Below are 13,909 nucleotides of genomic sequence, written 5' to 3'. Positions count from 1 at the left end.
CTGATCCGACCGATCAAGTACCGAACGCACCGCACCTCCGAGTTCAGCACACGTTCAGCCCGATGACGTCCCTCGAACTCCAATCCAGCCGAGTGTTGAGGGAGAGTTTCGTCAGCACGACGACGTGGTGACGATGATGATGTTCTACCAACCCAGGGCTTCGCCTAAGCACCGCTACAGTATTATCGAGGTGGACTATGGTGGAGGGGGGCACCGCACACGGCTAAAAGATCAAACGATCAATTGTTGTGTCTCCAAGGGGTGCCCCCCTCCCCGTATATAAAGGAGTGGAGGAGGGGGAGGGCCGGCCCTCTCTATGGCGTGCCCTAGGAGGAGTCCTACTCCCACCGGGAGTAGGATCCCCCCCCTTCCAAGTAGTAGGAGTAGGAGTCAAGGAAAGGGGAAAGAGAAGAAAAGGAAGGAGGGGGCGCAGCCCCTCCCCCTAGTCCAATTCGGACTAGGCCTTGGGTGGCGCACAGTCTCTCCTCTCTCTTTCCCCTAAAGCCCAATAAGGCCCATATACTCCCCGGCGAATTCCCGTAACTCTCCAGTACTCCGAAAAATACCCGAATCACTCGGAACCTTTCCGATATCCGAATATAGTCGTCCAATATATCGATATTTACGTCTCGACCATTTCGAGACTCCTCGTCATGTCCCCGATCTCATCCGGGACTCCGAACAACCTTCGGTACATCAAAACATATAAACTCATAATATAACTGTCATCGAAACTTTAAGCGTGCGGACCCTACGGGTTCGAGAACTATGTAGACATGACCGAGACACGTCTCGGGTCAATAACCAATAGCGGAACCTGGATGCTCATATTGGCTCCCACATATTCTACGAAGATCTTTATCGGTCAAACCGCATAACAACATACGTTGTTCCCTTTGTCATCGGTATGTTACTTGCCCGAGATTCGATCGTCGGTATCTCAATACCTAGTTCAATCTCGTTACCGACAAGTCTCTTTACTCGTTCCGTAATACATCATCCCGCAACTAACTCATTAGTTACAATGCTTGGAAGGTACGAATTGTATTGTTGCTATCAAGGATAAAATGATGGGGTTTATATCATATTGCTTGAGTTAATCCCTCTACATCATGTCATCTTACCTAAGGCATTACTCCGTTCTTATGAACTTAATACTCTAGATGCAGGCTGGATAGCGTTCGATGTGTGGAGTAATAGTAGTAGATGCAGGCCGGAGTCGGTCGACTACTTGTCACGGACGTGATGCCTATATTCATGATCATTGCCGTAGATATTGTCGTAACTTTGCGCTTTTCTATCAATTGCTCAACAGTAATTTGTTCACCCACCGTATGCTATCTTCAAGAGAGAAGCCTCTAGTGAAAGCTATGGCCCCCGGGTCTATTTTCCATAATATATTTTCAGATCTATAACCCAAAAATACATTGCTGTAATTTATTTATATTTACTTTAGTTTTCCTTTTTATTTATCTTTTATGCCTATCTCTATTAGACATCACTCTTGTTCGAGACCGCGAAGGGATTGACAACCCCTTTTGCGCGTTGAGTGCAAGTGTTTGTTAGTTTGTGCAAGTGCATAGATTGGAGACTTGCTTGTGCCTCCTACTGGATTGATACCTTGGTTCTTTACCGAGGGAAATACTTATCTCTACTTTGCTGCATCACCCTTTTTCTCTTCAAGGGAAAAATCAACGCAAGCTCAAGAAGTAGCAAGTCGCTCTAACGCTGGCAGCACATGGGTGCTCAGTCTCGATCGAGGAGGCTTTGGTTGCCCTGACTGAAATGGTGTAATTGTCTTTCAACGCGCACTCCGTATTTAGGGCATTTCTAACCGATCCCCGATACCGCTATAAGGGAGTAAATTTTTGGTTTACTCCGTTACGGCAGACCTTGCCGATCCCCTAAAAATGTAACGGAGTTTAATTTTTACTCCAACTCCCTATTCTCCCCCAAGATTTCCCTAAATATACTCCATCATGTGGCGGCCGAGTAAAACTCCCTCTTGCCCTCCCGCTGCACCACCCCCCCCCCCCCCCGCCGCCACCCCTCCTCCCTGCCAGCGATGACCTCCGAGCCGGTCGAAAAGGATAACCAACCCCCGCCCCGCGCTCACCCCACCGGCCACCAGCGCCGGCTTTTCACCGCAGGAAACCACCCACGCACCGCCGCCGGTGCCGAAAAAAAGCTTGGGGATGACAAAGAACCACCGGGTCCAAGCTCCGCCTCCAACCACGCAAGTGGTGTCCGGGTTGGCCACCGCGTCTCCGGCAACGGTACGCCATCCTCCCGCCGCACCTACCGGAGGCAAACGGGCTCGAAAGCCAATGGCGGCAGCGTCGGAGCTCGCCGAGGCGGCCGCCAAGAAGAAGATGAAGAAGACCACAGTGGCGCCTCGTCCAAAGCCTACGCCCTGTGTGGCAACTCTGGCTGCCCCTATGGCAACTGCTTCGGTGTGAGCGACGGCCGCAGCCAGCAACGAAAAACGCGGCCGCCAAGTGCTCGATGAAACGCCAACAAGGTAAAAATAAAACCTCATGTCCCTTTGGTATTCAGTAGTGATTGTTTGTGATCGGTAGACTAATTCCTTCCGGCTAATGAAGATACTACCCCAGTCTTCCCATTCATTCCCAGTGGATCCTTCTTATCCCTTTTCATTGAACGAACCAAGTTCACCTATACGAGAGTGAGGAATAGAAATCCTACAATCAACTTCCCACTTTTGATGTCCCGTTTGACGATTCTGCTGCGTCTTTAGAAAAAAAAGGAGAAGGACACGGGTCGCTAGTCAGAAAAGCTGTTTATAGTGCTTGCTTTGACATTGTAGCGTAGAGATGAACACAGCCGAATTCCTCGCATCATTGGAGTCCTCGGCCACCGTTTGCCTTCATGATGTCAACTATGACTCTTTTTGGGGTCATTCGGCCACCCAAGACACGGAGGAGGCCGAGGAGGATGTCCAAGAGGTGGTGACCGAGGACGAGGTAGTGGAGGTGACTGAAGCAAGCACCAAGGCCTCAAGGAGCCGCACCCAAAACTACAACCAAAAGGAGGACCTTGTGCTTTGCAACGCTTGGTGTGCCATCTCCATGGATGCAATGATCGGAACGGATCAAACCAAGACCATGTTTGGGAGAGGATTACCGACCACTACAACAACTCCGTGGACGTGCGATCAAGTCGTACCCAAGGTTCTCTTGGGCATCATTGGAGCACCATTCATGACCAATGCAACCGATGATCCAGTTGCATCGACCCAGTGAGTCATGCTCCACCGAGTGGTGTGCAAGTGGCAGAGTATTGGCCCCTACATCCAAGAGCTATTCAAGCATCAGAACACCAAGTTGGGCCATAAGCCCTTCACTTTGCATCATTGCTACAAAGAGCTATGCAAGAATGAGAAGTGAATCCAAAGAATTGCGGAGACCACTCCAAAGAGGTCAAGGTTGAGCATATCCGTTGAGGACGACGACGAGGTTGATGAAGATGCCAACAATAGACCGGAAGGGAACAAGATTGTAAAAGAAAGAAAGAAGAGGAATGCATTCATTGGCACTTACAAGGATGAACTTGTGGTAATGATCAAGACCAAGAAGGTGTTGGCGGCCGAACGCAAAGAAGACAAGATAGCGAGGTGGAATGAGCTCAAGGCATTTGAGGATGAGAAGTGGAAGACCAAGTTGGTGGCCGAAGAGAAAAAGTTGAAGGCTGAGGAGCGTAGGCTTGCACTTGAGGAGGAGAGGATTCGTGATGCGAAGAAGGCCGAAGAGTGTGCTATCATGTTCATGAATCCAAACACAATGGATGAAACCACAAGAAAGTATTGGGAGCTCACTCGTGGAGAAATCTTGGCCTCTCTTCGGAATGTTGGTGGTGGCCGAGGGGGTGGTGGTGATGGTGGCTGAGGGGTGGTGATGGTGGTCATGGTGGATGTGGTGATGGTGGTGGTGGTGATGGTGGCCGAGAGGATGGTGATGGTGGCCGAGAGGGTGGTGGTGGTGGTGATGGTGGCCGAGAGGATGGTGATGGTGGCCGAGAGGGTGGTGGTGGTGGTGATGGTGGCCGAGAGGATGTCGAGGTTGATTTCTTTGCCGAGGACGTCGTTTGAGTGGTGGTGGCCGAGAGGGCGGTGGTGCATGCCAAAGATTGGCTCGATCCACAACATATACATGCTATGCTTGTGGTGATTTTGAATCAAACATTGTGTTTGAAGTCATGTCTTTTGGGTGAACTTCGCATGTTTAAATTTGAAAAACGCGGTGATGAAACTTTATGTTATGACGATTATTGCTATCCATGCTTTAATTTGAATGATTTTAAGTGTATAGAGATTGTGTTTGTGCAGCTAGTATACAAAACATGCATAAATTTGATTTTACTTCGCTAAACTATAGGGGATCGGCTAGGTGCGGCCACCGTTACTGGAGTAAATTTTTACTCCACTAACTTTACTCTAACTTTTACTCCACTAACTTTTAGGGGATCGGTTAGAAATGCCCTTAGCTGACTAGATGAGTACTCCCTCCGTATCAAAATATAAAACGGTTCTGTAGGCTAAACTAACTTAAAAAACGTCTTATATTTTGGTACAGAGTTAGTACATAGGCATATATAATTCTAAAGTTTTAAGGACGATTTTATGTTATTCAACAAAGGTTTTTATGCGTTGTCTTTTTAATGGGATCTTCAAATGCACCAAGCTGACAGATGTGTTCTTTAATGCGGTGCGAAATCACGTCATTTGACCCATTTTCTCTTTTGACCCTCGTCGCTTAAGTCTCAAGTAAAATATTCAGTTCAGTTTCTGACATTTCTGAATTTTCAAATGCTACCCAAGTTCTGTCACATCAGTCTACCACGACGGCTTTCTTCGTTGGTACATGGATAAGTCCTTATCTTTACAGCTACGAGTAAGTAAATGAATTAGTCTACGTCGGCAATTTTCTTGCTCGGTAGGTACAAGGATAAATGCTTATCTTTACTGCGACGAATAAGAAAGTTACTGAATTACTGTACACTGCATGTGTTTATCATTTTGGCGATTATAGCCTAGCTAGGCACCCATCACATCCTATACAAGCATAAACAACTGACACTTTGCGCTGCAAGCGCTGATCCACGAATGCCTCGGAAAGCCTACCAAAAGAATACGGTTCTTCGTTAATCAATGAGTTTTCTGCATATTTCCAAACAAAGAATCTTGTTTTGAGGCTTCTGATAGATTGGTACAATCACTTTCCGTAGACTATACTACTCCCATCGTTCTCCCTGATAACGTAAGATATTGTCCTACCACCACTAGGCCAGTGAATATTTTGTCGAGGGCTTAAAGGAAAAAGCATATATAGATTCAGCGAAGAACAAAGCGCAGATCAGGACTACTAACCCTATATAGAGTGAGATTTGGAAGTTATCTTGTCCTTTGAAGGTTAAAATTTGCATTTGGAGAACGCTGCATAGCACACTTCCGTGTAGAGTTACTTTGGCAAACGGACACATAAAAATTGCCCCCAATTGTCCTGCTTGTCCACTTGGATTAGAAGATACAAAACATATGTTATTTCAATGTCAAAAAGCAAAGGAGGTTTGGAGAGTGCTGGGACTGGATCAGGTCATTAAAAGAGCTTGGGAAGTTGATTATGTTGGTGAGGCGGTTCTTGAATTCTTGCTTTCTACGCCTGAACAGGTGATCCCTATCTTGGGTATTCTGAATATTCGTGAGATGATTGCAATTACAACTTGGTACTTATGGTGGGAGAGGCGAAAATTAGTCCATAAAGAGAATGCTAACTAGATCTCTACTAACTTAGCCTGCGCGGCGACACGCCGCGCCCGTCGATCAGTCACGACTATGTAGACTATGGTCCAAATAATAGAGTAATAAATAGTAATTCGCTAACAATTAAAGAGAGGCATAACGATACATAAAAATGTTGAAGATGACAAGGAAATTGACTTATTACGACCATTCAAATGCATGGACACAAGCAGAACGATTGATATTGGCACACCTTTAACAAGAACTACTTACTGAAACCATATACTGCTAACCCTACATACCGAGCTGTACATGGAGATACAGACACACAGTGATAAGAAGTCGGAAGCACTTTTTGCTTGAATGGTTCATCTATTACTTCGCACTTCTCAACTGATTTCTGAATGGAGAGCTAAATAGCAAGTAAGAGATATATAGGGGGGATGTTCAGCAAGAAGTAGCTCTAAAAAATTACTCCCTCCGTCCCATAATGTAAGACATTTTTTGACACTACGCTAGTGTCAAAAAACGTCTTACATTATGAGACGGAGGGGGTACTATTTATCTATTTGTACAAATCCGCCATTGGTAAACCAGGAAAACAAAGGGCATGCGCACCACACCACTTCATAATTATGAAGAGACTAATTTGTTCAGTAGATCACCTTGATTTTGGATGACAAATCTACAATATGCGTATTCTTTTTTATAACGATTTACAGTATAAGTATGCTAGCGAAGCAACAATATCATCTTATCATCCACGTCTTTGGGCAGGGCACACGTCGGCGTGACCGCGCGGCCGTGGCCCAACAGCCACTCGACCCCACACCACGTCGTCAACATGGCCATTCACCTTCAGCGATCTATGCTTGGCGGCAGCGTCATGACGCGCTCCTTGTTTCTCGTTGTTCTTAGCGACTCCAGTTCGGCAAACTTGCCTGCACATACATGTCCCAACTCACAATCGTTAGAGTGAGCATTGCATACCATCGACAGTGCGTGCGGCAGGTGAGCCATGAGTGCATTCTGAAAGCTGAATAAAACTATTGCTTATTGATGATTTGGTGCGGCATACAAGAGTATATATGAGGGTACAAACCGACTTGGGGTAGGGGTACAAAACTGACTTGGACTAGAAGTCGTATACCATAATGACTACTCTAACATCCCCCCGCAGTATCAACGGCAGGCTCGACGATGTTGAGACTGAAACAGATATCTTGAAACGGCTTAGTAGGCAGTGCCTTGGTGAAAATGTCAGCAAACTGAGCCGTAGAGGGAACATGAAGCACCCAAACCTGACCAAGAGCAACCTTTTCACGAACAAAATGAATATCAATCTCAATATGCTTTGTGCGTCGGTGTTGAACTGGATTGCTGGTCATGTAGACTGCTGATATGTTGTCACAGTAGACAATAGTGGCCTGCTCAATAGGCCTGTGTAGCTCGGAGAGTACCTGCCGAATCCAGATTGTATCTGCAACGGCATGTGCCACAGCGCGATACTCAGCCTCGGCCGACGAACGTGAGACTGTAACCTGTCTTTTCGAAGACCAAGAAATCAAATTGTTACCAAGAAAAACACAAAAACCGGAAGTGGACCTTCGAGTGTCAGGACAACCAGCCCAGTCTGCATTAGAGTATGCGGTAAGCGAGTTTGGAGAAGAATTATTGAGGTGGAGACCATGATTGAGAGTTCCTTTTAAATACCGAAGAATGCGTTTAACATGATTATAGTGAGGAACCCGGGGATCATGCATATAGAGACATGCTTGTTGAACAGCAAAAGAGATTTCAGGACGAGTAATGGTGAGATATTGGAGAGCACCTGTTAGGCTACGATAGAGAGTAGGATCGGAAAAGGGTTCACCGGTAGCCGAAAGTTTAAAACTAGTATCGACAGGAGTGCGAGATGATTGACAGTCAAGCATACCAGCACGATTAAGAAGATCAAGAATATACTGGCGTTGGGAAAGAAAAAGGCTGGAGGAATCTCGAACAACAGCAATGCCTAAGAAATGATGAAGGAGTCCTAGGTCAGTCATAGAAAATTCAGATTTAAGAAGAGAGACAATATGATCTAAGAACTTTTGAGAGGAGGCGGTAAGAATGATATCATCTACATAGAGAAGTAAATAGGCAGTGTCAGAAGTTTGATGATACACAAAAAGAGAGGTGTCGGAGAGAGATGGAGTGAAGCCTATTGTTTGAATGAAGGAGGAGAAGCGTTGAAACCAAGCTCGTGGGGCCTGTTTAAGACCGTAGAGAGATTTCTGAAGAAGACATACATGAGTTGGAAAGGATGGATTTTCAAAACCCAGAGGTTGTTGGCAGTAGACAGTTTCTTGAAGGGAACCATGGAGGAAAGCATTTTTAACATCAAGTTGGTGAATGGTCCATGAAGAGGAGACAGCAACACTAAGAACGGTGCGAATGGTGCTAGGTTTAACAACGGGGGAGAAGGTTTCTTCGTAATCAATTCCTTGTTGCTGAGAAAAGCCACGACAAACCCACCTGCCTTTATATCGTGAGAGGCTCCCATCGGAGTGGAACTTTTGGCAAAAAATCCATTTGCCAGAAACAATATTTGTATTGGGAGGACGAGGAACAAGTTGCCAGGTGTTGTTTTGAAGTAAAGCATTATATTCTTCTTGCATGGCAGCGGCCCAATTGGGATCAAGTAGAGCAGTTTTGTAATTCTTTGGAAGAGAAGTGAGAGATACGGAGGTATGAAGGTTTAGGCGGTCTTGGGGTTGATGAAATCCTGATTTGGCCCTAGTACGCATGTGATGATCATTAATCGGGGCTGCTGTAGGAATAGCACGAGGGGGTAAGGTGGGTACTGGTGAGTCCGGCGCAGCGGAAGAGTCGGACGAAGGAGTAGGGCTGGGTGGTGGAGTGGGAGTAGGGGCCGGGGGTGTTGGGGAGGGAGCAGGGGTCGGGGGTGTTGGGGACGTCTCGGGTGGGGTGAGTGTATGGTTGGGATTGGCTATGGTGGGTGTTAATGGTGGTGGTGATAAGTTGTGTTCGGCAGGTAGGGGAGTATATAGTTGGAAAGGACGGGGAGAGGGGGTGTTTGCGAAGCTAGGGGTGTTGGATGGTGTAGTAGTGCGTTGTGAGAAAGGAAAAATGTGCTCAGCAAACGTGACATGACGAGAGACATGAACGTGTCCGGTGTGAAGGTCGAGACAGCGATAGCCTTTGTGCTCATCAGAGAAGCCGAGAAAAGCACATGGGATAGAGCGTGGTGACAATTTATTTGCAGAAGTGGCGTAGGCATTGGGAAAACAGAGACAGCCGAAAACACGAACCGCGGAGTAGTCGGGGTGAGAAAGAAAGAGGGAATAGTAGGGAGTAGTGTTGGGTTTAGTTTTAGAAGGTCGAATATTTAGAAGGAAGGTGGCCATGTGTAGGGCTTCAGCCCAAAACTTGGGAGGCATAGATGATTGAATGAGGAGAGTGCGAACTATATCATTGAGGGTGCGAAGAGAGCGTTCTGCTTTACCATTTTGAGGGGAGGTGTAGGGACATGAGAACCTAAGCAGGATGCCATGTTGTAAGAAGAAAGTACGATTTTTAATGTTATCAAACTCGCGACCATTGTCACATTGGATAAAGCGAATTGGGAGGAAGAAGTGAACAGACACATAGCGTTGAAAATTAAGGAAAAGAGAATGGACCTCGGATTTGTTGCGTAGAGGAAAAGTCCAGACAAAGTGGGTGAAATCATCTAGGATAACAAGGTAGTATTTAAAACCCGAAACACTTGCAATGGGAGAGGTCCATAAATCACAATGTATTAATTCAAAGGGATAAGTGCTACAAGAACTAGAGGAACTAAAGGGAAGACGCACATGTTTGCCTAATTGACAAGACTCGCAAAACACAGAATTATGAGAGTCCCTATTACATGGTATGGTAAATTCACTAAGCATAGAAGCTAAGACGGCGGGGTTGGGATGGCCCAAACGACGATGCCAGAGATCGACGGAGGCCAGCATGGATGTTGGAGGGGTGGCGGCAGGAACTCCATTAAGAGAATAAAGATCACCGGAGCTATTGAAGCGAGCGATCTCGGCCTTGGTCAGGTAATCCTTCACAGATAAACCAAAAGGGTCAAATTCAGCCGAAACTAGATTGTCGCAAGTAAATTGGCGAACAGAGATAAGATTTTTAATGAGGGCGGGTGCAACTAGAACATCGCGAAGTAAAAGAGGTTTGGTGGAAGAGGGAAGTTGAGCCTGACCAACACAATATATAGGAATAGATGATCCATCTCCAAGGATAATGGAAGGGAAAAGAGATTTAGTGCAAGAAGATAACCAATTACTAGATGCAGACATATGACTAGAGGCCCCTGAATCAAAGATCCAATCCGTACCTGAGTTTCCTTGTGCAGCAAAGTTATTCATGGCCTAGAGAAAGGCAGCTTGATCCCAGCTCGGCGTCGCAGGTGAGGGTGGCGTCGGAAGCACGGCCGGCTGAGGTGTGTAGTAGGCGCCGCCTTCGGTGCTGTAATGACCAGAAGGAGCATACGTCGGGGCGGTGTGATAGGCATTGGCCGGCTGTCGGAGGTTGAGAACCCCGGGAGCACCAGTAGACGGCCGAAGGCCGGGTTGCCAGGCACCTGAGTATGCCGGCGGAGCACCGAGGGTGGACGGAGCGGACCAGGGCATGGGCCATGCTTGAACAAGCCCCGTCCAAGGATCATGAGGAGGCCGCCATGCAACTGCAGATGGAGCACTGGTGGGTGGTGCAGGACTCGGTGCTGGTGATGTCGTAGGCGGAACCGAACGAGTCGACGGCGGCCTGTAGATAGGGTTTTTGCCGCGGTAGTTCGGACTAGGACGCCAGCCTGGGGGCGGTTGAACAGATGATGATGCGGGCGGCCCGGCGGCAGGAGCCGGCCTAGAAGGCGGCGCTGGTGTAGACGGTAGAGGAGGATGAGCCGCAGCATGAAAGACCTTGGGCGAGAGTCCTTGCGAGCTTGTGTTTCCGCCGCGAGTTGTAGCAAGGAACGAACTTCAGCGAAGGTAGGAGGGGGCCGTATCATCGGTATGAACGAGGCTTGCTTGTCAAAGTCTTCGCTAAGGCCGACGACGACGATATTGATTAGCTGTGAGTCGCTAACTGTATCACCGAGTTCGCGGAGCTCATCACCAATGGTCTTAACGCGCTGGCAGAACAGGTTCACCGGGGCGTCTCCTTGCACCATATTGCGAAGCTCGGTGTGGAGAGCGTTTTTCCGAGCGTTGGTGTTGCTTTGGAAGAGCTGACGGAGGGGGTGCCAGATGTTGGCAGCGGTGGCGCCGTCGTGATCGAGCATGTTGAAGATCTCGGTGGTGATGCGGGTGTAGAACCACTGGACGATCGCGAGATCGTCTTTCAACCATTGCGGATCGTCGGGGTGGGGAGGACAGTTGGCAGCGACATGCGAGCGCAGGTTGCAGCGGCCGAGGTGGAGATCGAAGAGATGTCTCCAATGGTAGTAGTTGTGGGCGGCGAGATCAAGAACTATGGGGATGTAGGGGCTGACGTCGGAGATTGTGTCAGCAAGAGATATTGGTGCGGCGAGGATGGGTGCTGGGTAGTTTTGTGGAGCTATGGTGAGGGCCGAGAGAGAAGCGGCCGCGGCGTTGGCAGCCTTGGCGATGAGTGCGGCCCGGCGCTCGAAGTAGCCGGGCGGCGGCGGTGGCATTGGCGGAGCCATACCCTAAACCCTGGGACCGGTATCTGATACCATGAAAGCTGAATAAAACTATTGCTTATTGATGATTTGGTGCGGCATACAAGAGTATATATGAGGGTACAAACCGACTTGGGGTAGGGGTACAAAACTGACTTGGACTAGAAGTCGTATACCATAATGACTACTCTAACAACCGTCCCGGGATCCAGCGCGCCATTGAACCTGGCACGGTGCTCTCCCACAGCCCTGCTACCTATGATGCGGCAAGCGTCTTCCGGGCCCGCGGAGCACGCAGCCTCGAGCATGGCCGTCACGCTGCCACATAGGAACCCCAAATACCGTTGTAGGCGATGGAGGAGCTAGAAGCAGAGGCAACATGGCAGTGGTGCGAGGTGAGCACGGGGCGAAGCCAGTTTTGCAGCGAGCCCCCTAGACCGACACTGGGAAGAGGAGATGACACGAGCGAAAGACCCTCGCCGGTGCAACCCACCTCGCTTGGATCTGGCCTCTAGTCGGAGGCCGTCAAGATCGGCCTGGAAGAAACTTGTTGTTTCTAGATGGATGTTTTCCCCGCGATGATCTAGGCGGTGCGTGGCATGTAGACTCTAGAGAATGTTAGGAATAAGCCACGTCACAATGATGATCAGCACGTGTGCGCGTGTTGGTCGAGTCCGGACGCTGGTGCCGCACCGTGCCCATGGTGAATGAGCCCTGCGTGCGTGCGGCCGGAACCAAGCAGCAGCATGTGGCCGAGAGCAGCGGCTGGGTCATGCATGGATGAGTTAGTTGGCGTCCCCATGGAGTGATTCAAGGAGTTAGTTACAGGTGGTTAGTGCCAACGTGGTGGCCGGGTCATGCGGTAGTAGCCAGTGTGGTGCATGCGTGCGTGAGTTAGGTGTGTGTGGCCACGGGCCTGTGTGCGTGGGTGTGGCTGTATAAAGTGTACTCGGCTGCGAGGCCAAGGGTGAGGATCCAGAGAGAGATGTAGCCTCTCGGAGTGTATGTGTGCTCGCCGTGGGGTGGTCTGTGTGTGGCAGAGTTCGAGCTCGCCGGAAATACAAGGGACTGTTCGTGCGGCCGGAAGCGTTTGTGCGCCGGGAAACCTCATGTCCTCTCTCTCTCTCTTGTTTCTTCCTTGTCTCCGGTGATCGCCGTGGTTCAGTGAGTAGGCTAGACACCAACAATTGGTATCATGAGTTGGTTCATCTTGGGCGTCGTTCTCCTTGCCGGAGGCGTGCCTGCGGTGGCGGAGTTCGCCGGCGGCTGCGCGATGCTCCGGGCCGTGTGTCGGTCTATGGAGGTGCGCGGCGCGGCGAGGAGGCCGCGGTGGCTGCGTCGGCACGGTGAGGAGGACGCGGAGGACCTGCGTGGTGGCGGCTTCAACGACACACAGCGGCATGGCGGCATGGAGGTGCTGCGCTGCGGTTGAGGCCGCAGCGGTGCAGGGCAATAAGCCGTGGCGGCGAGCCGGGCGCGACTGGTGCGTGTTATGGGTGCGCACTGGACGCGTCGGGACCACGGGCGCGCGTACAGCATGCGGTTGACGTTGGGAGGAGGCGTATGTCGCCGTTGTGCTCGAGTCCGTGCTCGAGTTCCGCTACATCCTTCCGGCGTTTGTCGCTGGCGGCTGCCATGGCGGACGTGGAGGCGGTGCGTGGTGAGCGTCTGGTGCGGTCGGCCTCGTTGGGCGCGTCGGGTGCGCGCGGGACGTGTGGGACGCACTGGTGCGGTTGGGCTCATCGGGCGCGTCGGGTGCGCGCCGGACGTGCGGGCGCAGAGGGACGCCAGGCGTGTGTCGCCGGCGGAGAAGGAGCTCGACGTGTGTCGCCATAGTCATGACGGAGCACGGTGCGACCGACGTCGTTACGCCAGGTCGGGTCCGCGGGCTGGGTCACGCTCGTGACGACGACAACGACGGGAGCTGCAACAACTCCGACGACGGCGAGATCATGGCTTAGGGGGAGAACGTTAGGAATAAGCCACGTCACAATGATGATCAACACGTGTGCGTGTGTTGATCGAGTCCGGACGCTGGTGCCGCACCGTGCCCATGGTGAATGAGCCCTGCGTGCGTGCGGCCGGAACCAAGCAGCAGCGTGTGGCCGAGAGCAGCGGCTGGGTCATGCATGGATGAGTTAGTTGGTGTCCCATGGAGTGATCCAAGGAGTTAGTTCCAGGTGGTTAGTGCCAACGTGGTGGCCGGGTCATGCGGTAGTAGCCGGTGTGGTGCATGCATGCGTGAGTTAGGTGTGTGTGGCCATGGGCTTGTGTGCGTGGGTGTGGCTTTATAAAGTGTACTCGGCTGCGAGGCCAAGGGTGAGGAGCCAGAGAGAGATATAGCCTCTCGGAGTGTATGTGTACTCGCCGTGGGGTGATGTGTGTGGCAGAGTTCGAGCTCGCTGGAAATACAAGGGACTGTTCGTGCGGCCGGAGGCGTTTGTGCGCCCGGAAACCTCATG

The 13,909-nt window shown here is 50.2% G+C and overlaps 1 pseudogene; it reads left to right on the top strand.

The window, feature by feature from the left end:
• Positions 1-2,834: 2,834 nt before the first annotated feature.
• Positions 2,835-4,491, top strand: LOC141026927 (uncharacterized; annotated as a pseudogene).
• Positions 4,492-13,909: the final 9,418 nt, after the last annotated feature.

Source organism: Aegilops tauschii, chromosome 7, assembly GCF_002575655.3.
Source record: "Aegilops tauschii subsp. strangulata cultivar AL8/78 chromosome 7, Aet v6.0, whole genome shotgun sequence".
Lineage (NCBI taxonomy): Eukaryota > Viridiplantae > Streptophyta > Magnoliopsida > Poales > Poaceae > Aegilops > Aegilops tauschii.
The sequence above is the reverse complement of the archived record's forward strand: the minus strand, read 5'-3'. Positions and strand labels throughout refer to the sequence as shown.